Below are 26,844 nucleotides of genomic sequence, written 5' to 3'. Positions count from 1 at the left end.
TTACTTATATTATTTTTTTGTCTAATAAGTGTATTTAAGACATAACAGTTCTATAAGATAGTGTATTCTTGAAGAAGTGTTTAAAAATGAAGTGGACGAACAGCGGTAGCAATTACTCAGATTCCATGAGATAAGATTGGTACATCCGTATCTCGAGGCGGCTAATGGAAAGCCAAAAGCAGAAAAGCAGCTGGCAACTGTAATTACGGTAATAAAAGAAGTTTGTTATTTCGTAAAGTTGTTTGACTAGGTGAGCACCGGTAGCTTTACGACGGTAGCGCTTGATTTGTCGAATAAAAGTGTTATCAAGCCCGGTGGATAATAATTCCGGTCGAATCGAGATTCGAATTATAATACACACGCATGAATCGTGCCGGTGAAATCTGCTTGAGCCGTTCGTAGAATGATATGTCGACTCATTAGCGTGAGGCTTCATACACCCGTGGCGATTAACACGAACCTGCTAATGGGAACAAATCGTCCTTGGGGCCAGCCGCTGGATGAAAGTGCCATGACCGAGGCGACGTTTACTCGTTTCTCGTGTATTCGTCTCTTTCAATTTCTAGATGGTGCACAGTGGGTCAAAAAACACGATTTAGTAAGCTAAAGTCTATTTAGAAATTCGCCTAGTGAAACTATTTATACAGAATCGAACAAAGTAGATTCTCTAAGGGAAAATAGGGATATAGGAGAAGCGAAAATTGTCAACATTTTAATTTTCACAATTTTATTGTTAAAAGTGATTTAAAAACAAAATAATACAATTTTCTTTATCATTTCATGATAGAGTTTCTTTACAACTCGCAATCTAGGGATCCACGGTTCAAATCCGTGGTTTCCAATATTTTTTTCTTTTTTTTAATGATAATTTGTCTGTTTTTGAATAACTATTACATAAAAATTATCATAAAAAAATAAAATGTTTTTTGGGAACCAAGGATTTGAACCGAGGACCTTCAGATTGCGAGTCATGTGTTTAACCAGAGAGCGGATCCGTGATTCGCAATCTGAAGGTCCTCGGTTCAAATCCTTCGTTCCCAATAATTTTTTTTTTTTTTTATGTAACACTTGGGTAGTTCCCCTTGTCAGGCAGGTGAAAATGAATTTAAAAAAAAAAAAAAATCAAGAATCTCGATTTATCAATTTCCGTGGAGTGTCCAGGGCAAACAGCGAGTCCGAAAACGGACATTTTCCACGCTGAATCCCCGAAACATTTTTCACCGTGCGTCACTCGCACAAAATTCCGAATGATACTTGTGATGGTGTAGAATAGTCGAACAGCAAGTAACACGGTCGACGTGGCTTCTGTCGAGTTTCCTCGCGAAAGCTGTCAACAACACGTAGATTGAAACGAGCGTATTTTTTTACAATCCTTCGTGTTACTTGTATTCGTTGACGTTTAGGAAAATTCTTTTGTTTATCGCTTATATTTGACTGGTTACCTTGCATAGTGTCATTCATGAGCTTTGAGTACCGGACACGTTGATTGATCTGAAAAGTTACAAATTTGATTCAGTCAAATATTAAATTGACAATTTAATTGTAGAGTTCTCGTAGCTTTTTTCTGTAGAATTTTTGTGTTAATCTTCAGTTTGAAACTACTGGTTAGTTAAATAATCGCGAAAGTGGAATCGCGTGAAAAAGAATGTAATATAGTGGTATTGCCGATGAAAAATCAGAGACAACGTGGATGCATGTTCGATTTTAGCGTGAAACACGACAACATAATCGATACGTCGCCTGATGGAATGTATCGCTTCGCGCACCGAATGCAGCCACTTCAGAAGGAAGCGGCGTGCACTTCCACTTACGCTAATAAATACCTTGGTTCCAAGATATTCCGCCGTAATAATTGCACGTAATTGCACGTTATATCGAAATCTAAGTGGATAGTTCTCAGGATTCATTATCTTTAAAACGGTTGCTCGCTCGCAGCTTTGCCAGTAACCATAAAATGGTAATAAAGAGGAGCGTAACATATCTTCGATTAGTAAATGTAACAAAAACAGAAACCAGCAGAATGAAAAATTTTTGCAAAAACGTAACGATGATCCTTGGAGGATTTTCTTTTAGAATTCTTCAGGTGCAATTTGTATCCGATCCTTTCTCATTACTCTTATGCATAGTCGTCAAATTAAGTCAATAATTTTGCGTCATATTTGTGATAATTTGAATTGGATTTGTTTTGGTCATTACCAGTTGGCCATTATCGATCGCCGGGTTATGATAAAGAATGAAAGCGGCAAGGAAAAGATCGCGTAAAAACACGTTTAGAATATGATGAAGCGTCGAGAGAATTCCTCCCTAATTTCCCTTCAGAGTGGTCCGAAGAAAAGAGCGGTGAAAGTGAGCACGAGGGGAGCAAGTTCTCCGGGTGCTACAACGTCGTGTCCGTAAGAAAAAAAGAAGACACGACATTAGGAGCTGGTAATTCCATGGCTGCCCGTGTCCTGGGCTACCATCGAAGCCCGTTATAAATGCGTTACATCGCGTTAGCCCGGGATCCATTTATGAAAAAAGGTCGGCCGTCGCACGACCCACGATAATTACAGCGTGTCTTCGGGATTAAATATCTCGGGCGCGCGTGTAATTTGCGCATCGTTAATACGCGGCCGGATTAATTTATGGCCGCGAATTACGGAAAACGGTGTGTTCCGACGAATTAATGCGTGCCCGGTGTCCGCATTGTGCAACTGGCACGCTAGCTCGTGCCATTTACAGTTTGTAACGCACCAGCGTGGACGTGATACCTACAAAAGTTGTTATCTAATGAAGGGTAGATTATAATAATTTAAACGCGTACCGTTGCGTGCAACTTAGACTCGCGTTAATTAAAAGGAAGTTGTGGGGAAGGAGTGTCTCACAATGAAGGATAAGAGGTTTTATGTCAGGTTCTTCCAAGACTAAAGACAAATGGCGGGTGATTCCCCCTACACTTACTCTTAACCAGGGGAACCCTGAATGGATCCTATGCTCTTTTTATATTTTCGATATCATTTACCGTCAATATGTTGACGGGAATAAATAAGAAGAGCGACCGGTACGAATCACTGATACCAGATAACGCCTGTCGAATCGATCGATGAATCGTTCGTATGGGAGGGAACAAGCGAAAGAGAAACAGTGTAGAAAATGTACGGAGGTAAAGAAACAAGAAGGAGGAGAATTGAAAGGGGGGCGAATCTTTATCGAACTATTGGCGTTCCTCGAGTCGATTCGACCGCGTGTAATTTCACGCCCAAATCGCGGAAGTTATGGCAATAGGGCTCGCGATACAAGGCCATAAACGAGATCGGCCGTTCGACCGATCGCAGCAGCGTATTTTCTTCGGGGCCCTGATCTCTCGAAAAACAAACAGTTAGAGCTAGGTGGTCCCTCATTAAGTTGGCACCACTCCCGACCACTCGGCTCGTTCCCTTTCGATTCGAGTCGATCTTGGGTGCCCCGTAGGGAAGGTCTCCGAAAGGGCCGTTCGCTCCCTCGGCTCCATTATACCGGTATACCGTGTACGGATCACCGTCCCCGCCTATGTATGGGTGCTTCTGTATACACGCGTGTGCAGATGCATACCGGTGTTTCCCCTCGGCTTCCGCAGTGTCGCGCGCGTATGACGTCGAGTGAGACGTTACCTACGCGAAATGAATGCATTCGATACGTGTCACAATTGCTATGCCGTGTAACGCCTGTTGGAGTGACGGCAATATTGCCACGTGGACGTTAGACTATTACGCACGTGTTCGTATGGTGTGTACATCGTCGAGCATGGTAGCATTCTTTAAGAGAAAAAGCAGCGTAGGAGAACAAGATCCACTTCTGTCATATCTTTGTAGGAAAATTTTAATACCACAGACAATGGTGAACTAGTTTCTTTGAGAGATTGGGTCCGCGTTAGGGTAAGGAAAACGGCCTATAATTGGATTACTTATAGAGAATGGATTACAGAAATCCCTCGAATGCAAAAGCTCGCGATAATCTAGTAGGTACGTTTCCGTATCATGGACAGCAATGACCGTATGGGCTGCGAGTTTCTTGGCAAATATGCGTTATCCAGGCCTCGTCCTCTTCTCGGGCGCGAAAATGTGCTGGGAAATAAGTAGCGACGGGTATTTTTCTTTCTTCCACCTGTTGTGCGATGCTCGTCACCGGGGTAGAGAGAAACATTGTACGTGTCTGCGAGCATCGTCAAGGAATTATCTCGCCACGGTGTACGCAGGTAATGCGAGGCGGTTAACGCAAATGGGACGGTATACCACCGTTCGAGGCTGGCATTATAATGAAATAAATAGTACGATTAAGAGGGACGCGTTTAAATTAACCGTCTCTATTACTGGTGTAGCGAACGAGTCTCGAGATTTGATCTCGCGTATGAAGGTACACGTGGCTCTCTACCCGTGCCGTATAAATAGTCGCGTTCTCGCGGTCGATGCACACCGTTAATGACCTGCTCGTTTTCTGTTGCAGATACCTGTCAACGAGTTGGGACTGGACAGACGCAGCTTGGAAAAATTGCGTGAGTACACTTGCGTGTATATACTATCGCGTGATATCGATATCGAGCGCCGTTAGATCGGGTATCGTGCATTCTTCCAACGTTTCTCGCCGTGTCACCGTACGGCCCGTTCGGTAGATGAGTTGTTTTATAAACTCGCTTGTGAAACGCGTAACGACCAATTTGATGGTGCGCTCACCGGCACGAAGAAAATTCTTTCCCACGAACAGGTGCAGCTACGGTTGTTCGGAACGATGACGAAAACGCGCTACAAATGAAGTTATTCTGTTACTGGTTTTAATCGTGTTCGGTCCTAGCAACGAATGGTAACTTTTCGTAGAAACAATTTTAGCGATTTGATTAAAGCGTTGCGTAAGGTAGAGCCAATTGAATCGTTCAGTGAAGACTACTTTCGTGTATTAGGTCATCTCATCGTAAATAATATCGTGAGTCATCCTGACCAAAGTATCACCCATTGCGAATTCTCAAACATAATAGTCATTAGTAGTATTTTCGGAAATATAATTCTTTATCAAAATCACGCGTTAATGCCCGCTCGTTTACATTACATAAATAGATTATCCGGATAAGGGTTAAGTCTTGAGCAAAGTCTTAGTACCCTCTTTACACTTAAGACGTCCCTGGATTATAGCCCCAATGCCCCATAAGGTTAAGACGACCCTGAACACGCAACCCTTATTTTACATTGCTAAACGTTCAAATAGTGCCATATCGTGAAAAAATAGAAATTGGAAAACATCTCGAACGCTAAAAACTACTATCTACATATTTGATAAAAATATTCTCGTGAAACATTCAACGTTTACTCAGTAGCGAGTGTAACTACGGTTTCAAAGTTATCTTCCAAGTTTGAAGAATGAACACGTATGTGAGTTTGAACCTTTCAAGCCAGATGTTCGATTCAGCCCGTCAATGGCGAGCCTACCGTCACGGGACACGTAAAAGACGCTGTCTAAGGAAGTCATTAAAAGACCCACGGTTCCGTGTTCCACGTGTGTCTACGTGTCTGCCCGCGAATCTCGGAAACCGTGCAACTTCGCGTGCCATTCCACTCGTCCCTACCGAGTCGTAGAACGTCAAATAAGGCGGTTTCGAAGTTGAACAGGGTTGGTGGACAACATTCGTCGTCATAATTCGCGGAATCAGCCGCGGGTACCGTGCAAGTTTCGCTTGTCGCGAGTAGTACACGCGCGATAAACGTGTTCGCGGGACTGGCTTCAATAAAATGGTACACGCAGCGGGTCGTGCAGCGACAACCTCGTAAAATCCTGGTGGACACGCGTGTAATGAACTCACCTGGTGCTTCGGTCGCGCGACACGCTCGCCGAGAGGACGGGCCGATCTGGATTACTTCCTCTAGACTTGATCCTTTCGAGCGTCTCGCTTTTCGTCCCTCCGAATGAACCGTGAAATAGCCAGACGAGGGTTCACGAAGGTTAAGGAGAATACGAACACTCGCCCTCCTCCTCGTGTCGCATCCCCTTTAGGCAGCTGCGTTGATATTAGGGCACCGACTCTGACGCGGTGACGATTGTCACAGAATCACCGAGTGAAAAGTATATGTCAGTGTTGGCATTCTGACAGATGACATCGTGTTTCATTTATAGTCATTTGTCGTGGATACTTAGCGAAGCGTAGATCAACGGAAAAAACTTTTATTTTGATCACGCGAGGGTGGAATATTACGATCCGATCGCAACGAGGATCAATTTGTCCTCGGATCAGGCGCAAAAACGTGCCAAGGAGTAGGGCATTATTGGTATTCTCGGCTGAGCTGTTCGCAATCGTTCGCGTGGATCATGTTTTACGTACGATTTACGTAAGCCCGAACATGATGGCATTTGCGTTACACAATTGTCTGTAAGGCATCCTGGAAAGGATTTTAGCTTTCTAACGCCCCTGTTCGACGCGGAGTAACTCTCTTTGTTATTCGATGATCAATATTCAGAGGAAAATAATGGGGTTGGAAAATTCATCGCGTATCGGATAATAGGATTTGTTTTTTTTTCCCGCGTACAGGATTTTCTAATTACTACAAACAGTGCATCTGTTCCATCGATCCTATTCGCACAATGCAAAGAGGCTCTTTACGCGAATTTTGGCTTTCGACATCGCGTTTTGGTGTAACAACACTTTCGACGACGCAATTGAAGCGTTATCGGCGTACCGAAACGGTGTCGCAAATTCTGCAACATTCCTGGTCGCGCATAACGGGGTTGGATTAAAGCGTCATCACCGGCCCGGCGTCAGGGCTACAATTGTGATCCTGTAAACGACCCTTCGGAGAATAAACTCCCTTCCAGTATTTATGGACTTTTGGGATTAGCGGGGAAAGGGTGGAGAAGGGAGCCGTGAGTCTGTTTGGCGAGTCGAAAGTATACCTCGAGAGACGCGACACTGGTTGAGGAACAGGGTTGTTTGGAAGGTGGAGGTGGAGGTATGGAGGGGTCGTACATCCTGAAGGAAGATCGCGATCTCAGGTTGTTTATGCGATACCTCGAGATAGGGGTGCTCTTTTGTCCAGGGGCGGTTTTCACCGTTCGCAAGAGATACGGATGAATAAATTTCGGGGACGCGACATATTTCACGAACCGGGCGTGTATACACGCTCGGTTACGTGGCCCGGCGTGGTTTCGCGAGCACTTTACAAGCACCGCCTTCCTTTCGGACGGTTTAACAGACTTAGCCCCGGATCAGTGCGCGGTGATAAGTGACAAAGAGAACCGGAGGATTTTTGGTAATCGCGAAACGTTGTATCGTTTAACAGCACTGTCCTCCCGTTGTCCCGGGGAAAATCGATCGAATTCGCGTGTCCAGCTGAGCTTCAAGCAGAAAAGTATAATCCTTTGTTTGCATCAAGGGATTTGTAGTAAACTACAACGATAATTTCGTTCGTCATTTACATCGCCAATAACAATCCACCCGATGAACTAACAAACAGACAAATAAATCCCTCGTTGATGTCTCTTTAACCAAATTGAATTTATTTCGAGAAAACGCGTTCGAATCGATCGTAACGCAAACTACCCCTATCGTATCGTTTTCATCGGATATTCGACAAAGCTTTCCTCTGGTTAAAGCGGAGCAACCCGATCGCGGGCAAAAAGCTCAGCTGAAACACGCAACGCGTCAAACGCGTGGTCCTCCGTCTTTTTCAAGTCATTAGAACGAACACCCTTGGATCTTACCACCTAACGGTTCACCTTTCTCGCGGTCGCGCGCACGTGCACCTACACCTATAGGCAGCGGAGCACACACACGGAGAAATGCCATCGAGTGAGAGGCAGAACGAACGAGAGAAGATACCAAGAGAGCGCATCTCCTCCGGTCGCCGAGTGCCTCCACCTTGAGAGTTCAGCGGCGAGGCCGAGGAGAGAGAGAGAGAGAGCGAGAGAGAGTCTGAGAAACGGCAAAGGGATGGGCGAGGGTAGAGGAGCTGAACGGGTGAAGCAGTGGCAGGATGGTGAGGAGGGTGAAGAGGGTTGAGAGGGAGGGAAATACGTTCTGTCGGGTTTGCGAGAAGGAACCAGAGGGGTGAGCGGTGGCTAGAAGCGAGGTGACGGGGTAGATGACTAGGCGCGAGAGGGGAATCACTCGGCCGATCGGGGTGGTGGGGATGCGCGCGTTGCTCGATGGTGGGGGTCGACGCTCTCTCGTCCCCTTAGCTCGGTTAGTTTCTCCGTCGACGCCGCTGTAAGCGGATCGGAGCGTGTTGTTCTTCCTCGTGGACGATCTCGCGACGACCTGTGTGGATCTCTGTTCTTTACGGGATCCGGTGTGACTCTTCTTCTATCGTACGATCGCGATTTATCGTTATCGATTGATCGTCATGGAGGCTCGTGGCATACGTGATACGCGATTTCGATAGTGCGACGATCGGAGAAGAATTTTCGGAGCGGACCGGAACCATATTATAATATACGACTTGGTGAAACGTATATCTACGTAGTGTACGGATAAAAAAGTTCTCTCGTGAGAAATTTTTACGTTATTATCGTGTGTACTGGGTGAAGAAAAGAAATTAGTGTTAGATCCTTGTTACTTGTTTCGCGTAAGTTTTGGAGTGAGAACTAGCACTGGGTGTGAACGACCAGTGAGGGATACAATTTGTCGACGACTCGAAGGACCGCGAGTCGATCGTTCTTTTTTTTCCAAATTTTGAAAAATCGCTCCTTTAGAATCGGAGCCTGTGAAAGACGAACGCGGTGCCGTCGGACGCCGCGTCGAGCAGCGATCCTGCGGAAGTACGGATCGATTTGCCGCAACGAAGGATCCTTTCCTCCTGCTCTCTATCGTCCTGGTCGTGACGATTTAACCTGCTCCAATTGGGATAGCTAGGGAACCGGAGTGTTTCACATGTGTCAGTGACAGTTCTGTGCTGAGATTTCGTGCGATGTATCCAGACCACGCCGTCTTCGTCTTCCATCTTGTAAGTACAGTTTGGCATCCTATTCGTGCGATTTTTTTCTCACCACCGAGAAACCTGGTCATTATCAAAGAAACGTGTACGAAAAGATAGAAACGGGTTAATGATAGCGTGCACCATAGTGCTGTCGTCAAAGCAAAGGTCATGGGAAGCGACGGCAGCAGTGACTTTGACACATCCCGCGGGAAGAGGTCGCGCATTAGGTCTCGTTTTACGATCCGATGCTCAAAGCTCTGCACTCGTCGAGCTTTAGCCCTGTGTAGCAGCTTCAAACACCTTGTGTGTACACGTGACCCGGGAATCTATCCGCGCATAGTTGGCCCTGGTGCGCGTACTTCCGACCAACTTCCGCTTGGCTAAGCTTGACCTCCGCAAGGATGCTCTGTACGAGTGCTTAGGGTTTCAAAGATTCACAGAGAAAGGTATACGCTCGTTACCTGCCGGTTTAAATTCTACCTAGAAAGCAACCATCATCTGGGAATAGAAATTAAAGGGAAAGGGAAATTACGGTCCGGTCAAATCCCGACGACCATTTTCGATGCTGCCGTTTTTCGTTTAACGCGTTTACCAGCGGCACCATCGTCCGTGTACATCGCAACTGCTTGATTTTACCGAGGAAACTCGTGAAATTTCGTGGCGTGTGTGCTGAAGGCTACGTGCCGTTGTCTGTTCCTCGGGGAGAATAAGTTACGAGCGACCGTAAGAAACTTGGGATAGAAGTTCCTTGGAATTTAGGTGACGCCTGTGATCGAAGGCCTCTCGAGAGGAGCGCCGTGTGATTCATTTATATCAATATTGGTGCCCGTTGCGATTAGACAGCTCGCCTTTTGCTCTCTCTCTCTTATTGTGTGCCTCTCGTCTGCTAGTGATATCGAACGGCTTTGTTTAAACGATAGAAAACGTTACCTTGAAATTCTGTCGCGAACAGATAACGCGTGCTCTTGGTGGATTTGCGGTAACGGAAGCGAGTCGCGACGTCTGTTGTTTCGATGCGGCCTTTCCGTGACATTTGCCGTCGGAATTCATCCTTTCTTGTTATGTTTGCTTTCTGCAACTCGGAGCTGTTTCATTCGATCACCGGAAAAAGTGTGCTCCGTTTCGTATTTGACAGCCTTGGAAATTTCTCTCTTGAAAGATCATCGTTCTTATCTCTCGAATTGCTCGGACGTGAGTTATGTGTTGTTTTGTGAACATCAGAAAGTTGCGTAACGTCAACTTGGAGATAATTAATAAGTCATTACAGTCGTCGCAAAGTTTCATCATTTTCTATTTGAATTCATGATCCGGATATCGTGAGTGAAATGTTGAAACGACGAACGCACAGCGGGATACCAGTGTTTTTCGAAGATTTTCGTGTTTGTCCGGTCAATTAAGCCAGCCTCGTTTGCGCTCGTTTACACGAACGTTCGTCGTTACGACGAGCTAATTAAACTTACAAGTGCTTGTTTCTGTCCAACGATTCACTCGCGCCATTCGGATCTCTCCGATGTGTTCCTTTTCTCTTTCGCTTTCCTGGCGTTTTCACGCGTGTTCCCTTTTACAGACGCGTTGCGTAAGAAAAAGTGAAAATTATTCACCGTATCCCGGGAACTCTCGATTTTCATCCATGCCCCACGCTCCGAAACGCCTCGGTCTCCTGTCGACTGGTCAAACGCGTCAGCAACGCCGGCTTACCGCTTAATTTATTTTCGATCCGGCTTTTTTACACCTCCGCGCAGAATCCTTATGAAACATGCAGAAGACATCCCCCGATGAAAAAGTTGAGAAACGGGTGCAGGTGGCGAAGATATACGAGGAAACAGAAAATACCTGGACCGTTTCGGTTGATCGTATTTCTCGTGGAACGAGCGAGTTGGCCGCCTTCGTAGCTCCTTTCCTCTCGGTTACCACCTTTCGATTCACCTCGCCGTGTTTACCTGCCTGCTCGTTTTAATATCGTTCTCGTCCGTTGACCAGGGTCTCGTTTCGCAAATCCCAGCGTATCTTCAACCCCTCCGTTCTCAATTTTTTATTTAGTTTAATTTAATTATAAAATTGATCCTACAAAAGCTTGCAGTTAACAGTGCCAGTTGCATCGACCGATATTATCTCTATTACTCAATCTCTTCTAGCTGGAGAACGTAGAATAGTTTGGTCCAGTAAATAACACGTTGCGCCAGTTTCCTTCGATCCTCTGAAACTGAACGCATCGACCGGTATTCTTTGCACTCTCGGCTTCTTTCGTGTAGATCGCAAGCTAAAATCGCGAGCGTGTTGGTAACCCGGCTCGTACGGTGCCGATAAACTTTATAATGGTAGAAAAATTGCCGCGATTAAGGTTCAGAATACATCCAGCAACCGCGATTTTCTCACAACACCTGCGAATTACGCGTAATTGCCGTTCCTTCGCCGTTCGCCGCCGACGATCCGTTCCTGGGAACCCAAAGGCGGTTCATTGTCTAACACCGTGTGCACGCCGTGTCACGAGACATCGTCCGCGGGTAATCGTCATGTCGAATCGGAAATTAACGTTAAATCGTAAGGCTCACGGTTCGTTCGTTCGCTCGTGAACACGGCGAAAGGGTTGCGAAGAAAAAGTCGCGCTCCGAAACGTTCGTTCACCGATTGGATCATCCGTATCGAATCGCAGGATTGTTGAAATTCAGTGTAGATTACAGGTGACCATAGGTACCGTTCGGATATTACGATTTCATTCTAGGTCCAAGCAACGTCGATTGAAAATCGTTGCGAAACAGTTATTACCTTCTGGTTGCGTATCAAAATTGCAATCGAACGTTCGGTTTTCATTCGCTGACCGTGTACACGAAACGGTCAGATGGAATCGCGGGAATGCTTGAAATCGTTGCGAAACTGCAAGGTGTACGAAGAACGGTTTCTAACGATCGAAGGAAGGAAATCGGTTCGTTCCGTCACGTTAACGAGGCTTAAGCGCGATAAACGCGTTTAAAGCGCGGACCGTTGGAAGGTGGTGCAGTTTGGCATTGTTTTCTCGGCGTTATCGAAATTTCCTAGGAACGCCGGGCACCAAGGATTATTAACGACCCCACGTTATCGGCGTTTCTAACGCGAGAAAGGCGCCGTTTCGATAGGCGATGAGCGAACGGAGAATGTAGTTTGTAGGTAACGGTGTTCGAGCCGTTGGCGGTTTCGCGATATCGATTGTTTTCACGGTCCCGTGCCGTGCTTCGGAATAGTTGGCGAGCATGAGCGCGGAAAATGCGTAACATTATCCTACTCGAGCATGCACGCTTTCAAGTGGTAGGTTCGTGTTGCACTTCTCCTTCCCTTTATTCGCTCTCACGGAGATTCGGAGTACAGTGCGGGCCAACGTCGATTGACCTACAATTTCCTCCGGGGAAAAGTCAGCTGGGAAAACTGTTGTATTATAAAATTTCTGATAGCCTCGAACGTTACTGCAAATTTTGCTAACAAATTTTCTCTCATTCCAAGCATTTAGGGAACTTTCAAAAAATTTACAACTCCTACACATTTCTTCAATTTGCGTGGAATTTCGTGTAGAAAAGTGGCTGGTTCGTTTCCACTCGTGGCGGTTCGAAGCGTATCGTGCACAATGCTTTACGCACGTGTACGCACACGACCACGCGGTGCGTACACGAATGGCCTCTTATCGGGTGGAAGAACGCGCGTAGCCGCGTATGTAGGAGGCGTGTTTGCGAAGTTATGGTGTCCACGAGCTTTTATGGGATGAACTGAAGCCCCCTGTACCTCCGTACGCACACCGCTGAACGTTTTCGCGATGTGCGTGCGTGTACGCCGCTACTTTGTGCAGATGGTAAGCGAAACACGGTTGATCGGACGAGTGTGCGGCAAATAACTACACGTGTTCAATTAGAAACGCGAAACTGTTCGCTGATAACGCGGCTGTTCGAGACCGAGAGGCCAAGATTTCGTGCTGATTCCCGTAATTAGGTGCTTGGCGAGCAATTTTCGTGTTTCGTAAGAAATGAGCAGAGTATCTTTTTCCGACTTCCGTGAGAACTGGCAAATCGCACATTTTCCATTCGCTTCATATTTCGATAACGTAGACAATTGAAGCTGTTTGTATTGATCGTTTATCGTCTCGGTGGATACATTAAGTCGTTTTAACCCTCGAACAGTAGGGTGCAATACTCGTCCTGCAACGGGTAGGGTGAGTTCAGTTTGATCTTTTCAAAAGAACTGGTCGTGTATAATAATTGTAATAACGTATATTTATTGCGCGATTATTATGGGAAATTTGCATTTGAAATGTTAACACTTTGAGCGAAGTAAAACTTGTTCCTTTTTATCCCTTTGGTATATTTATCAAACGATTCGTTAGAAATCTTATTTAAATGAAAATAGAATATTAAATATCGCGACCAGTCTATGTTTTGACGTGAGCATGTCTCTCCTCGCGGCGCTGGATCGCGAGCCGGCTTTTCGTAAGCGTAATTTACTCGTAATTATCGCGGATAGCGATACAGCTAGCCGCGATGAACCACATTTATGTGATTAATAGAGGCCGGTAGTTCGCGAGCCTACGGCTCTGTTCTTCTCCTTCGTCCGACGCTGATCGTACGTATACCTACACGCGTGCACGTACACGTATATACATCTACACGTGTATGCATGTACGAGAGGTTCTCGCTCGAGGTATGCTATTATCATAATTGCCGCCAATAACGGCCCGTGATTGGCGCACTTCACGCTTACCTAGTGCTCTTTTTAAGAAGTTTTGCATCCTTTGGCCGCGTTGCCCTTCTCTCGGCTCTATCCTCTTCCCTCTTTCCACCGTCTCTCTCTTCGCGACTCTCCTTGTTTCCTCTCGTGTCTACCTGTACGTTCTCTCGTTGATCTTCCTCCAATCCTCTCAGGTACCGCTTCTCGCGCTGATCCAGCGTGCCTCGGTGTTTTCGCGTTTGCACGCCTCCCTCCGCTGCAATCTGCGATTTCGAATTCTCCAGAGGGGAGGCGAAAGACGGCGACGGAACGGGTGGAAACATCGCGAAAATGAATCGTGAGAAATTCAGGAGAAACACTCGACTTGCGCGACATCGACGTGCCCTGTATCTTGTACCATCTTTGCTCTTCCTTCTATTCCTCCAGTCGGCTTGCAACGACGAAAAATATTACTTTCGATGGAAGCGTGTCCTCGAGCGTGAATCCCCTCTTGCACCCGTCGATTTTACTACCTCCGCTTCTATTTTCCTCTTTGTCTCGCCTTTTCTCCTCGTCGCAAGGAAAAGGAGACAAGTCGAGACACGGGTCGTAGCGAATTCTCGAAAATGGTACACACCAAAGTTCCGTATTTTTCTTGCCAGCGGGAGGTTTATTTGAATTTCACGAGGGATCGCCGCGTCGCGAGCGTAATCGGTGGTTTCGTTTAAACGATCCGTAAGAAGAATCAGCTTGGATGAAAAATGCTGGACATTTTTTTTCGAGTCGACACGATGGTCTCATTTTCTCCGCGCGTTATAATAGCGAGTGACGCGTCGTCGCCGAAAACACAGGGACGCCATCGTGTCCAATGTGTCAACGAGGCGTGCGTCAAAGGTTTTAATCCGGTTGTATCAGATGGTTGGCTTTTTGTGCGCGCACCGACGCGTCGCGTCGCTCCGACCCGATCCGACCCGAGTCTACCTGCCGCGTGCAAGTGACATTTTGTAAAATCAGCCTCCTCTCCCGTTTGCGAGATCGCGACTAGAGGGAAAATGTCAACTATTTCCAAATTTAAAAAATCGAAAGTTAAAGAGAAAATCTTTTCTCGAATTTTCTCATAGCGCATCGGGCTTCGAACAATGGCCCGAATATTTCAAGCGTGTCCTTCCACGTCGCAGCCGCGATATTTTATCCGTGCACATTTACTTGCTAGCATGCAACGCCACTCTTTCCAGCGATATTTCAACTGGAGTCAGTTCGCGAGAGTTTCAGCGCGAATTCAGACGGTTCCCCGGCGAAGAAATTCACCGGTTCGCCGGCCTGTAGAACACCTTAGAAGTGCGAGTCACGCATTGACAGTTTGGTAATGGAGCCCGGCTTGCTACCGGATTCAACGGGAACGGCTGGTATAGACGTATCGCGTTGGTCGATATTACCTTTTGGCGACTTGAAAACGAACCACACTACACTGCTCTCGCGTCGCGTCAAAAGAGTACGCGAATACGTAGCCGCACCTGTACGCCATGCACCCTTTCATGGTGTACGCGTACGGAAAAGTGTAGGTGCGCGCCAGTATGACACAGTGGCTGTGGAAAATGCGAAGTGCTGCTCGTTGCAGCCACCTACATTCACGGTGAAACCCACTTTGCCACGCGGCGACAGACACACGATAAAGTGGAAACAGCTAAATGCCGTGTCAGCAATGGTGTGAGGCGACGTCAATGGCGTCCGACGGGGTTGCGACAATCAATAGTCCTGCTATCGCGTTAAACTACCTGAGAATTTTTCACAACCGCAAACGTCTGACGCGGCTGCATCAAAAGAGATAATTCCCGGAAAGGATGATTCGCGAAAATCGCGTTCATCCCGTGGCATCCAGGTTTTTCGCTCCTTCCTGATTTAATCTCTTTTTGTTTCTCCTTCTTATGTCGTTCATCGACAAGGCAATTAATTTCCTCGATATTTCCGATATCAATAAAGCTAGAAGAAGCGTCTCGAACGGCTTCTTTCCCTGGGACACGTCTGTCGTGCAATTAGGCTCGTTTTTTCCCTCTATCGGAGAAGATGACACCGGCGTCGGCTTATCTTCACAGAAGGCAGAGATTGAACGGTGGAGAAAGGTTTTTTTTCCGAGTTTCCTCTTCGCTCGAGACATTTTCGAGTGCCGGAAGAGAGATGAAAATAACCGTGAAAGAGTTAGAAAGCTTCGATGTAACGTTTCTTGAACGGCATTTAAATTAGCCCTGCGCGGACCCTTTTCCCTCCGGGCTACCGCTTGATTTATCGTGACGTTGGTGCTTTTTACTTCGAATTTCTGGCGGATCGCGACCAGCTCTAGATTCACTGAATTTGGAACGGCTGCAAACGTGGAAAAGTGGCTCGTTCGCCGAGATAGGACGAAAAAGGAAATCGTTGGCATTAGAGAGCGACGCTCTAGCGAACCGGGTATATTGCAAAATCGAATTCGTTTGTGTCTGAATGCGATGACCCAATTGCGGTCCACCGCGATGGAATTAATTGAACAGCACCTGCAAAACCTTTTTATTTCTCGTTATTATTTTCCTTCTGCAATTACGAGAGAGTATTGAAAAAAAATTCTCGCGTCGTCGATGAATTACGTGCGATTTAGAGAGGCGAGGGTGTCGAAAGGGATGATTGCTGATAATTCGCTTCACAGCCGCGAATTCATTGGAAAAAATAGCACGAGGGATGACGAAGAATTGGTAATACAAGGGGGAGAAAAGCTGCAACCGGGCTGGGTGAACGAGAGGTACAGCAGCCCCGCGTTATTTATGGGGGTTGCGCGCGTTTAATGTAAAGCCGGTCTTATCTTTTACGCGATTTAAGGGGGTTGTAACTGCACGTAATCACGCAGCACGCGTGCCTACCGGCTGCTTGTCCCTTTCACTTTGGAATCCATTGAAATACCCGTATTTTTCTGCCCTAGATTCAACTCTTCCTCCTCGCTTTTTGCCGTACGCGTTTCACTGTAATTCATTTGGTACCATTTGTGTGTTAATTTGGTTGATTAACTTGTCGCTTTCTTCATTGATTTACTTTTGAACTTTGCCCTATTTTCACAATGGAGAGAATACTATCCTAACTTTCGACGTGGCTCTCAACGATGCTCCGGAACCGCAGACAATTGAAGCGCGAAATTACAAACACCGTGGAAAGATTTTCCTAACGGCAATCTAACGGTAACGAGGGAGTGAAAATAATCGGATAAAATAGACGGCAGGCATACAATTGTCTGGTATAGCCTCGAAATACTCTAAATGGTCGCGAGCGTTTCCCATGTGCTACTAGCACGGTGAAACGTGGTCGACGATACTCCGGACCGACGCCGGCGTCGTCGTCGTCGTCGTTGGCGCTGGTAGAAAAGGGCGGCGAACGCTCGGAGGTAATTTTATTTAGAAACGCCGCGTGCGCCACTGTACTCGTTACAGGAGGTAATAAAACGGGTCGCCAGGAGCCCGTAGGCATACGGGCTGCGCTGTGTTTTCGACTAATTAACGTTGCCTGCCGCCACGGTGCTTCGTGCCCGGTTTTAATATCGGTCTCGTACGTGGACGATTCGAGTATTCCTCTTCCTGTTTGGTATTCTAACAACGAGCCCGGCTCGCTTGCGTTACGCCGCCGACGTTAACGGTGTTGTTACGTGAACAATTTCTTTTTCGCGCTCTCGAAGAACCGCCGTTGGTAATTATGCAAAATAGCCCGCGCTTCATCGATTTTAATGATCTTTATATATGTTATACAGGTCAATGTCCTAAGTAATTTTGCGTATACATAATTAACAATTTTCCCCTTCTGCCTGTTTTTTTTCTGTGACATTGACAAACTCGACTGGACAAGTCCATTACACGGTGTACAGCAACAGGCAGACAATAAACGGGGATTTATCGCCATAAACAGATGCACTATGACGCGTTGCTTCTTTCATTAACCATCTGCGAGGCAGACGATTTTAAATCAGAATAAATCATGTTTTATCGTTGGTCAGTGGATGCGATTATTTCGTTAGGGTTTAATGCGCGAATGGAAGCCAAAACGCATCAGCATAAATATGTCTGTCAGGATCGATAGAATTTTTTCAACCGGTGATTCTCTCCTGTGTTCATGAGTCTTATCGACCATCATTATCCATGAAATAACAGTATTTGCTGTTGTAGCACAGCAAGAAAAACAAAGGAAAGAGCGTTTTAAAGCACGGAAAAGCTGACTGTCTCGACACTTTTCCTTTCCCACGCGATAGATGTTACACGAGGGTAATCGAAGTCACGGAAAGCGTTTTCAAGTGGCGACACTTCTTTTTTTTCCTGGTTCGATCGAAAGGCTGGTAAATCCGAGTTCTCCGTACGACGGAAGCGAAGACATCGGGAACTTTGTTCGTTCCTGCCGAGAAATATCGCGGAAGGAACATCTGTGTACTCATTTCTTTGCCTCCCTAAGGATCTTCTAGGAGAGCCCCGTAGACGGGCAATATACCATAAGTTGTTGACGGCTCGAAGGAGACTCGAAAAGGTTTTCTTTCCTCTCAGACTTCTCCTTTCACGAAACCTTTAGCATCTGAATTCCCAGCTCCGTTTTTCTCCGCATTTTTTACCACCTCCTTTTTTTCAACTACTCTTCGGTGGGTCCGGACTCGCGGCTTCTCCCCTTGCGAACCCGGCCAACTCGCTTTTAATCGTTATTGTCCTGATGTAAGTGTTATGAGGCCGCCCCTGTTGTTGCGCTCTGGAGAGCGTTACGGTCGGTGGTACTACGACAGTGGCGTCTTGGTGAACACCTCCCCTCGGGGTCGTAGGATAAGCCCGAATTTCGCATTATACCCGTAATTCGCACGTTTCGCCGCGTTTCGCTTTCACGGACCCTCGTTTTATTCCTTTGTCCTCCCTCGTTCCCTTTTCTTTCGCACGTTAGCCGTCTCTCTCTCGCTCCTCCCTCGGCGACCCTTTAATACCTTTATAACGTCATGTATATACACGGTCGGTACAAAAAGCCGCGGACCCTTGTTCGCTGATTCTCACTGGAAGCTTCTGATTTTATGAATAAGCTTCGAATCCGACGTTATCGCGACGTTCAACCCTTCGTTTGTCGGGGGTTAAGGGGTTCCCGAATGATATACGTAGGCTTCGGTTAACTCTTTGATTACGGAGCAAAACGTGTAGCTGAACATATTGTACATTGGATGAACACTGCGGTATCAAACGAAACAATGGTAGATACATCCAACGAATGCAGGAAATACGCACCAAGGATTGTAATTCTAGTTAATCCGTTGATTCACGGATTACGGCAATGTTTGGAAGCTTGATACATTCGCTTCTGATTTTGAGAAATCCAAGAAAAACTAACGCGCAGACTCTCCCTTTGTAAGAAATAAAGACGAATAAGGCCATTCCTACACGCTTTTCCTTAATCTAGGAATCTTTGCGCGTAACTGTACACGTTTCATCGGTAGACCATATAGGACGTATCACTCGGAGTGCATTGTAAGGGATAATAATCGTTGTTTACGGCTAATCGACAGCGTACCGTTCCACGAAACAGAAGAGAGAGTAGCTTCATTCTTGCTGCGAACAGCAGGCTGGGAACAAGTCTCAGATTAGGAAACCCGTTCCCTCGGTTTTTCCCCGTCGTTTATGCAAATGAAGCACGCGTTCTGAAAGCAATCCTGTGTTTAGCGTCCATCGGATCCGGGGTTCTAGTGGAATCGAGAGTTTTTCAGACGAGCCACACCGGTGATTAGATAAAGCGACCGGTCGATCATCGTTTCGCCAGAGAAATATGGAATTCCTCCGCGATCGTTTTCGATTGTTCGTCGAAGACGGCACAACGTACCGTATAGATGGCTGAACGTTGACGCGCGTTCGATCGCTTTATAATTGGATTACCGTGGTCGTAATTCGCGGCGAACGCTAGTCACAGCTATTACCGAACCTCCATGAATAATGCATTAACGCTTATGGAATGCCCGTCCGAACAATGATTGTCATTGACTCGATGATGAACCAAAGTATCAGATTCGTATCGGTAATGAATGCCGGCGCGCGCTCGCTCAGCTTCTCTTCCCCCTTGTTGCAATTACAATCGGATCTCGTGACGTTCGTGCGGTTTGACGATTGTAATATGGTATTCTAACATTGTACGCGCCTCGACAGATGTCACGTGGCTGTGAAAGAAAGAAAGAACCCTCGTCCGGAGGAGTCTCGTGGATATATATCCTTATCTTCGATCGGAGAGACGACCACATACGATACGAGATCTCGTACGGCGATGCGGTGTGTATCCTCGGTCACCCCTTTACCTCGGCACGCCAACCACCAGTCGAGAGGATACCGGGCGAAACGTAGGAATCTTATACGCGATCCGCATCGATGCTTGATTTTTACGTTTCATAATTTACCCTGTGATATATAATGCAGTAAAAGCTTGGCGGGGTGAACCACGCTTCCTATGAATATGGAATCCGGTGAATAGAGGAACCATTTTATGAATGCCCGCTTGAATACGGTAGAAGGGACGTCCTCGCGCGCGATACCACTGAATTTGCAATGCTAATAATTTCTCCTGATTTTATAATGCTCCTTCCCCCGGAAAACATCGCGACTTTACCGGTATATCGGTTCTTCGGACTTCGTGTCCTCGGATTGAAGTTAAATAGTTGACGAACTTGGTGTACGGTGACGATCGTGGTACCAGTGGATTTCTTTATACCTAAATAGAACGTTTCGTTAAGAAATTATTAGGGTCGTAAAGGTGGCGATCATTGAGCGCGATCTTCTATTTGTATCTGTCGTCATCAGGAGGTAGAAAAAGGATTCGAGCGGGCTCCCGTTGTGTCGTGCCCTCCTCGAGTAAGAGAAAACGACCTCGGCGACTAGGAGATACTTACAATCCCGATTCGTTACAATAACTCTTGTTTCTTGTTACAACTCGCCCCTCTCGTGTATGCTACGTTGGCATTCGAATTCGATCGACGGGAATCTAACCAGTCTGGTCTTATTAGGCACGCGTGTACACACACGCAACAAAGTGGATGGTATGCGTGGCCGTGATGGCAATAAAGCATGACTCGGCGGTATCCTTTTTTCGGTGATTGGGGTTTAATTGTGAGCTGAATTTGAATCTGATCCACGACGTGGCTGGGGATGTATCCCATTGATTCGTTGTCCTTCTTCCCACCAGGTACGCTTTCAACTCTTTTTTATCGCGAGATCGACCATTGAAACTACCCATGTACGGTTCATGAACGCGATTTCGCGTTTACGCATAACGAGACGCTCCGCTCGGATTATAGACCCGTCGAGGGAATGAAATTCGCGACGCGTCGTTGTTTCTTTCCTCGATTCTACTACTTGATTGCAAGACTCGTTTGCAACGAGCTCGCCTCCTCTGTCTTCGATATGGATGATCGGTATTCGTATCGCGGATTAATCGCAAAACGGAAATGTTTGTTATGCATGCCGTGGAAACTGGATCGCTTATGAGATACAGATTTCCTCTTTTTGCTTTCCATATATCGAGAAGGCATCGAGTTTTTAGGTCGTACGACGATCCACTTAAGAATTTCTTTTTTATACGATCAGGCATTATTCTCGTTTGTGATATTTAAATTGGTCCTTGGAATTTAATGCTTTCTAATTAACATTCTCAAGCATCGTAATTGCCAATGACACAGTTACATTTTATTCATGTACAGGGAGTCGAAGCCGTTTATTGTATTATTATTAACTCTAGGTAAAACAAGTATGTTATATCGAGCCTCTTTTTTTCATCCCTATGCGAGCTCTCACCACCGGGTTATTATGAAATTTTTCAAAGGGCACTGCTGCGCCCAGGTACATATTTGCCCGTATATACAATCCTGGAAGCTATACGGTAACCCTACGGGGGTGAACATAAAACCTGTTTCAAGTAGAAGGCCAAAATTACACGTCCCGTAGCTCAAGTTTAGTTCGTGATCGCGCAGCCTCTCGGGCATAAAATAGTATACTACCGTCTTCTCTCCGAGGAGCTACTAAGATGAGTAGCGATCCACGGTTCGAGCCATTTTCACCCGGTCTATTCCGACTGTTCTCTGCGAAATACGTGTTACCGTGCTTTACGTGCTCGGCCGAGAGCAAATTAGAACAATCGAAGCGCAAATTAGACTAGCCCGGCCACGATTTTCCCTGGCTAGAAATGGAGATAGGAGAAAGGAGATAGCGTCTGACTGGATCAATTTAATGAAACAGGTCATAGCGACAAAATGTTCTTCTAATTTTAGCTTGGTTCAATCTAATCAATAATATTGAAAACGAAGGTTATTCTTCAGACCAAATCGTACTCGCTACTTCAGAGGTTAACGAGCCCCTGAAATTTTAATCATCAGCTTGCTAATAATGACGGTAATAACGGGAAAAGTAACAATAGTAATAGCCAGGTTTTTTATTACCACCCGTGAACAAAGCGGAAGGTCCCAGGGTATCCGGTCACTTTATGACCTAACCGAGGAGGTACAAGGGTGATGAGGAATGAAGGTTCAAAAATGCATGTAAGGCATAATTACAAAAATGTGTATTCGTAACAAGCATACACAGTATATAATAATGCATCATCCCCCTAAAATGATGTAGCAGTCCTACAGACTTTAGTTCGACAATAGGCATAAAAATAACGAGATCGAATAATTCTAATTCCAGCTGTAAGTTTTCCATTCTTGACTCCAGTTTGTATACTTTTCCACGCTTGCTACTTCTATCCTCCCCAAGCTTCCAAGCTTGTTTTCCTCGTCCATAGGAACTTTACGAGCGGCGAGTCGATAAATTCTGGCCGCAGTTCCTGAGACGGCGATAAATTACTAATTTCCTCGCCGTCCTCTTAACGTCGATAAACTTCCAAACAGTATTCACGCTTCGAGCGGTTATTAATGATTCTCAGGCCTCCGCGGATTCCTCGTTTCCGTGCGCGCCAGCCTCGAGAACGCTTCTCGTTCTCGCGGTAAAACTCAGCTTCCTTTCCTTCCCCTTCTTTCCTTTTTTTCTTTTCTCCAACGATCCGTTTCCGTTTTCTTGCACGAGAAAAGCTCTCGAACGAACCGCCTTGACTCCCTCGAACCCTTGCCGAGACGAGTACTAATGATAGACGCCACGCAATCCTCTCGCCGAGTATCGAGGAACGTAGTTGCCTGCATGCAGGTGAAACAGGTAAAGACAGAACGATGTTCGATACACGCGTGACGTGCGATGAATCGAGAACACGTCGTGCGTATTCATCGGGACTGTTCGAACATCCCGAATTCGATCCCCGTTGTAAGCGTTGGATTTCTTTTTTCTTTTCCAACGTTCCCCTCTTCGACGAGAAACGTTCCTCTTCTTGTTCGGGACCGTCCGCTTTCTTTCCACGCTATTATCTCGTTAGTATGGCGCTGTGTCACGGGCCAACAAACTTTGATGCGTTCATAGAGAATCTTGGGACCCACGATCGACCCCTGCCGTTGCGAGTATAAGCATCCTTTCCCACTCCACTTATCTCTGCTTCTCTCTATTAGCTTGTTGAAAACCTGTCATAAAATTTTGCATTCCGATGTCATGATTTTTTCTATGTATCTCGAAATCGTTCATTTACCATGCAACTAAGCCAATACGTAGCAGCTGGTTGTCTCTGTCTCTGGGAAGGGTGCAGCGAACGAAAGCGACCGGGTTGTATGGCGGAGCTAGGAGGAGGGAATTTTCAGTGCGTTTCCCTCGGTTATTCAGGTGCTTCGCTCTCGGCCCAGATTTTCCCTGGAAAGGTACACAAGTGTGCACGGTGTTCCACATATTTCGCCGCGTTGCACAGCGAGAGCGAGCGCGCTTCTAATTGCCGGTCCGGTTACGCCGTACGTACTCTACGTATTCGTCAAACTTTTTTACTCGTCGCGTTTTGCGCTCACTTGTTAGCTGCAGGTTCGCGATGAAGAGAGAACGCGGAACGTGGGACGCGTGGTGCACCCGCTACGGAATAAAAATGTTATTCTTCCACGGCCAGCCAGAGGCCCGTAATTATGTTGTAACGCGTTGCGCGAACTCTCGGACACGCTGTACGAGGCCGTTAATAACGAGCAACGTATTTGCACGCGGCTACGAGAACAACGAAGAAAGATTCAGAGCTTAATCTCATGGAACACGATTTTCCATCGATCGGGCGTGCCGAGAAAAATACGCGAACACGTCCTATTGGAAATAGATATTTCACGCTTAATCAAACGCGCGTCGATCGATCGGAACGGGATTCGTTCGATTCGAAAAAATCGACGGAGAGGTGTGTATGGTAAAATCGTATATTCTTCGACACGGACGAATCTCGGCTTCAGCAACGGCGCAAAGATCGTACCGATCGATAGGTATAACGGACAATTAGCCGTTTCTCGATATCGGGCGGGGGCGTAAGAGGAAATCTATGGAGCGTGGCCGATCGGTGCGTTCGATCTCGAGCAATTCGCGGTATGGGAGAAAGGGAGATCGCGAGGCCTGTTGAAGCGGAGTGGCGGAGGTCGGAAAGAGAGACGGGGTCGGAGAGAAAGCGAGGAATGACGTGTTCGGTAATTAGCGTATTATGCATTCGGCCGCGTTTGATTTATCGGGAGCCTTGAAGGGGAACAGGATGTGCCCCCGGGGCGCACCCAGCTCCATCTCACGCAACTCTCTTCCCTTCTCCATAGCCTCTGCTCGTCCCTTTCTCCTCGACTTCGTCGACTCTGTCGGTGATTCTGGCCTCTTCTTCTTCTTCTCAACTGGTCGCTTCTCTTGCTTGCTCCTTCTTACACGCTCGGTCTCTTCAGCTTCGCCTCGTCCGCCCATCCTTCTCACCAACGCGCACGGTATTCTTCGTTTCTCCTTCCCTCGGATCGCCTCTTCTTTTCTCTGCCGGCCCTCACGGCACTCTCCCCTTTCTCCTCTATTCACTCAGCCCTTCCACTATCCCTTCCTCCCAGCCCTTTTTTCCTTCTCTTGTTCTTACGCGTACCTACTCGCCATTATCTCCTTTCATTGGCCTTCGTTGCCTCGCTGCAGCAATAGTCGGCAAGAATAGAAAGAGAGAGAGACACAAGAGGGAGAAGAAAGGAAGAAGCTATATTCCTTGGCCCTTTCCCTTCGGTACCCAAGATAAGTACGGGTTTTTCTCTTTCTGTCTTCCTCTATTTCCTTCTACTCAATGGATATCCTCGGACTCGAACGACGCAGAATTTTCTCTATCGATCCAGATCGTTTCTATCGGGCCAACTTAGATTCATCTCGGCACCGCCTCGCTTTAACGCTTTTCGTTATGGTCGATCATTGTCCACGTGGAACATCGGTTCAGACGACAAACAACGGTTTCACGGAGGTAACGGTGCGTGAATGCGAGTCAATCTGACCCGGGCGAATCCTTTGAAAGAGAGGACGAGTCGTATACCTGAAATCGAGACGGTCCTCGGTCACTCGGCAAGGTCCGCTGTGTTAAACATCGGCACCCCCTGATTCCGAGAAGTACAACACACGAGCGATTCGAAAATATTTTCTTTGGCAACAGCTTTCCTTTCGTTCTGGAAAACGTTATGACTGGCTGAAAGCCAATGATTGCGAGCTTTTCAGCTAACGCGTGGAACACAAGGCAGTTTCTGTTCGAAACGTTGGACCCGTTGTTCGAGAGGAGAAACGGAGGGAATGTAGCTCGCGGATAAGTTTGAAGGACTGGAAACTCGAGCGGAGTTGAAGACGAAAGGCTGAAAACAGCCAATGTCGATTGGTTTCACTAGATTGCCGTACGAGAGATCGTATTCTGTTCAACTTCTTCGGGAACTCAGCCTCGACAAAGTAGATCGCGAAAAGGAAGCGGAACATTCTTCCGGGAACCTGCTTCAACAATGGCTATCTCGAAAACAAGGTCTCGGGGGAGCCGTCCGTACGCGTTAAAGGTGTCCGATCCTGCTCGAATTCGCGAATTCTATGAAACCGCGACGATACTGCTCCGCGTGCCCTTTCCGAATGGATTTATCCATTCTTCCAAGAATTTCTTTATCGAATTCGATCGGAAGGAACTTCTGCCGAACCTTCAGCATCGAGTCGAAACGAACTTGAAAGATCTGAAGAAGCTCGACGCGAAGAGGAGAAGAGATCCTCTCGAGATCTCATGGTGCAGGTACGTCGCGATGAATAAGCGATAAAAATAGCCGGGGTAGAAATCACGGGGGATCTTACCACCTCTTCCTAGTACACGTAGGGGGAATTTTCACGTAAACGACCAGCGAGAATAATCGCGTCAGCGCGTTCCGAAGCGCACGGCTAAGGTGCGCGTTGCACTTTTTCCTCGAGAGGAACTCTTGGAGAGGTGGACGAGAGAAGCTGAAGGCGAAGGTGAAGGAGAACGGAAGAGGCAACGCGTGCCAACTTTTCAAACCGTAACACGTTCACGGTGAAAGGGTATCGCGCGCTATTCTACTCTCGTTGAAGCTTTATCGATGCGTGAAGCAGATGCTCGACACGCGTGTCTAGACCCAAACTTGCGAAACAGATACGAGGAAACGAATAATTTAGAAGATAATTGCATTGTTGAATTAAAATCTGATGTAAAATCATCTCGACTCTTGGACAGTGCTAGCGTTCCCAGTCGTGCGATAAACGTCGGATCGCTTTACGAGACGAGATCCATAAAGTTTGCCGCATGGATTGCATCCCCTCGTCTGCGAGGAATCTTTTGTTTCAATTTTCCAAGGGGGATTCGAGACGCGCGATAGCGTAACGATCGTCCTATGGTAAAAAGCGATTGCACAGACGCGGGGCTACGCTCAGATGATTTCTGTACGGATCGCCCGACGCAGGAGGATAATGGAGGAGGATTAAGGTGGATGACTGCCGCGGTAGCAAGGGTGACACGCACGGCCAGAGTGATTATATCAATAATAGCTCCCCGGAGGATCGATCTACGCGACGTATGCACCGTCTCCCTTCACCGTTGCCACCTCGCGTTAAGATACCGCGGCCCGATTTCGTGAGCTCTATAGTTTACACCCCTGTAGTGCTTCCTGTATCTGATCGCCGGATGAGTTAATACCCTCTCCTTTTTATCGGCGAGTTAATAAATTTAATCGCTATCTAGCCGTGCCGATCTGCCATTATTACGCCTTTGTAAGCAGCTAGATTAGTTTGTTTCGTAGCGGAATGAATCGCGCGAGATCGTGGCCGTTTCGAGCTTGTTCGACGAAAGAATGCTCCTTTAGCTTCTCTCTCCTTCGTCGTTGTCATCCCTGTCGAATTTA

At 46.8% G+C, this 26,844-nt stretch overlaps 1 protein-coding gene and 1 long non-coding RNA gene across 3 annotated transcripts in view; one reads left to right on the top strand and one right to left on the bottom strand.

Annotated features, from left to right (window-relative positions):
• Nucleotides 1–26,844, top strand: part of LOC114874868 (latrophilin Cirl-like) — a 308,074-nt gene that overhangs the window by 58,454 nt on the left and 222,776 nt on the right. The window contains exon 2 of one of the 2 annotated variants that reach the window (XM_029184560.2): nt 4,462–4,510. The gene's annotated coding sequence lies outside the window, so the exon portion shown is untranslated. Of the gene's footprint in view, nt 1–4,461; nt 4,511–8,201; nt 8,940–26,844 lie in introns of those variants that run through there. The other variant, XM_029184561.2, reaches the window with a different exon arrangement.
• LOC114874874 lies at nt 1,099–5,894 on the bottom strand. The gene is made up of 3 exons (XR_003789146.2): nt 5,807–5,894; nt 1,443–1,491; nt 1,099–1,327 (listed from the first exon to the last, which is right to left on the bottom strand). It is a non-coding gene; the product is annotated as an uncharacterized LOC114874874 (long non-coding RNA).

This window comes from Osmia bicornis, chromosome 13, assembly GCF_907164935.1.
Source record: "Osmia bicornis bicornis chromosome 13, iOsmBic2.1, whole genome shotgun sequence".
Taxonomy (NCBI): Eukaryota; Metazoa; Arthropoda; class Insecta; order Hymenoptera; family Megachilidae; genus Osmia; species Osmia bicornis.
Note: the sequence above shows the minus strand (reverse complement) of the source record. Positions and strands in the feature narration are given on the sequence as shown.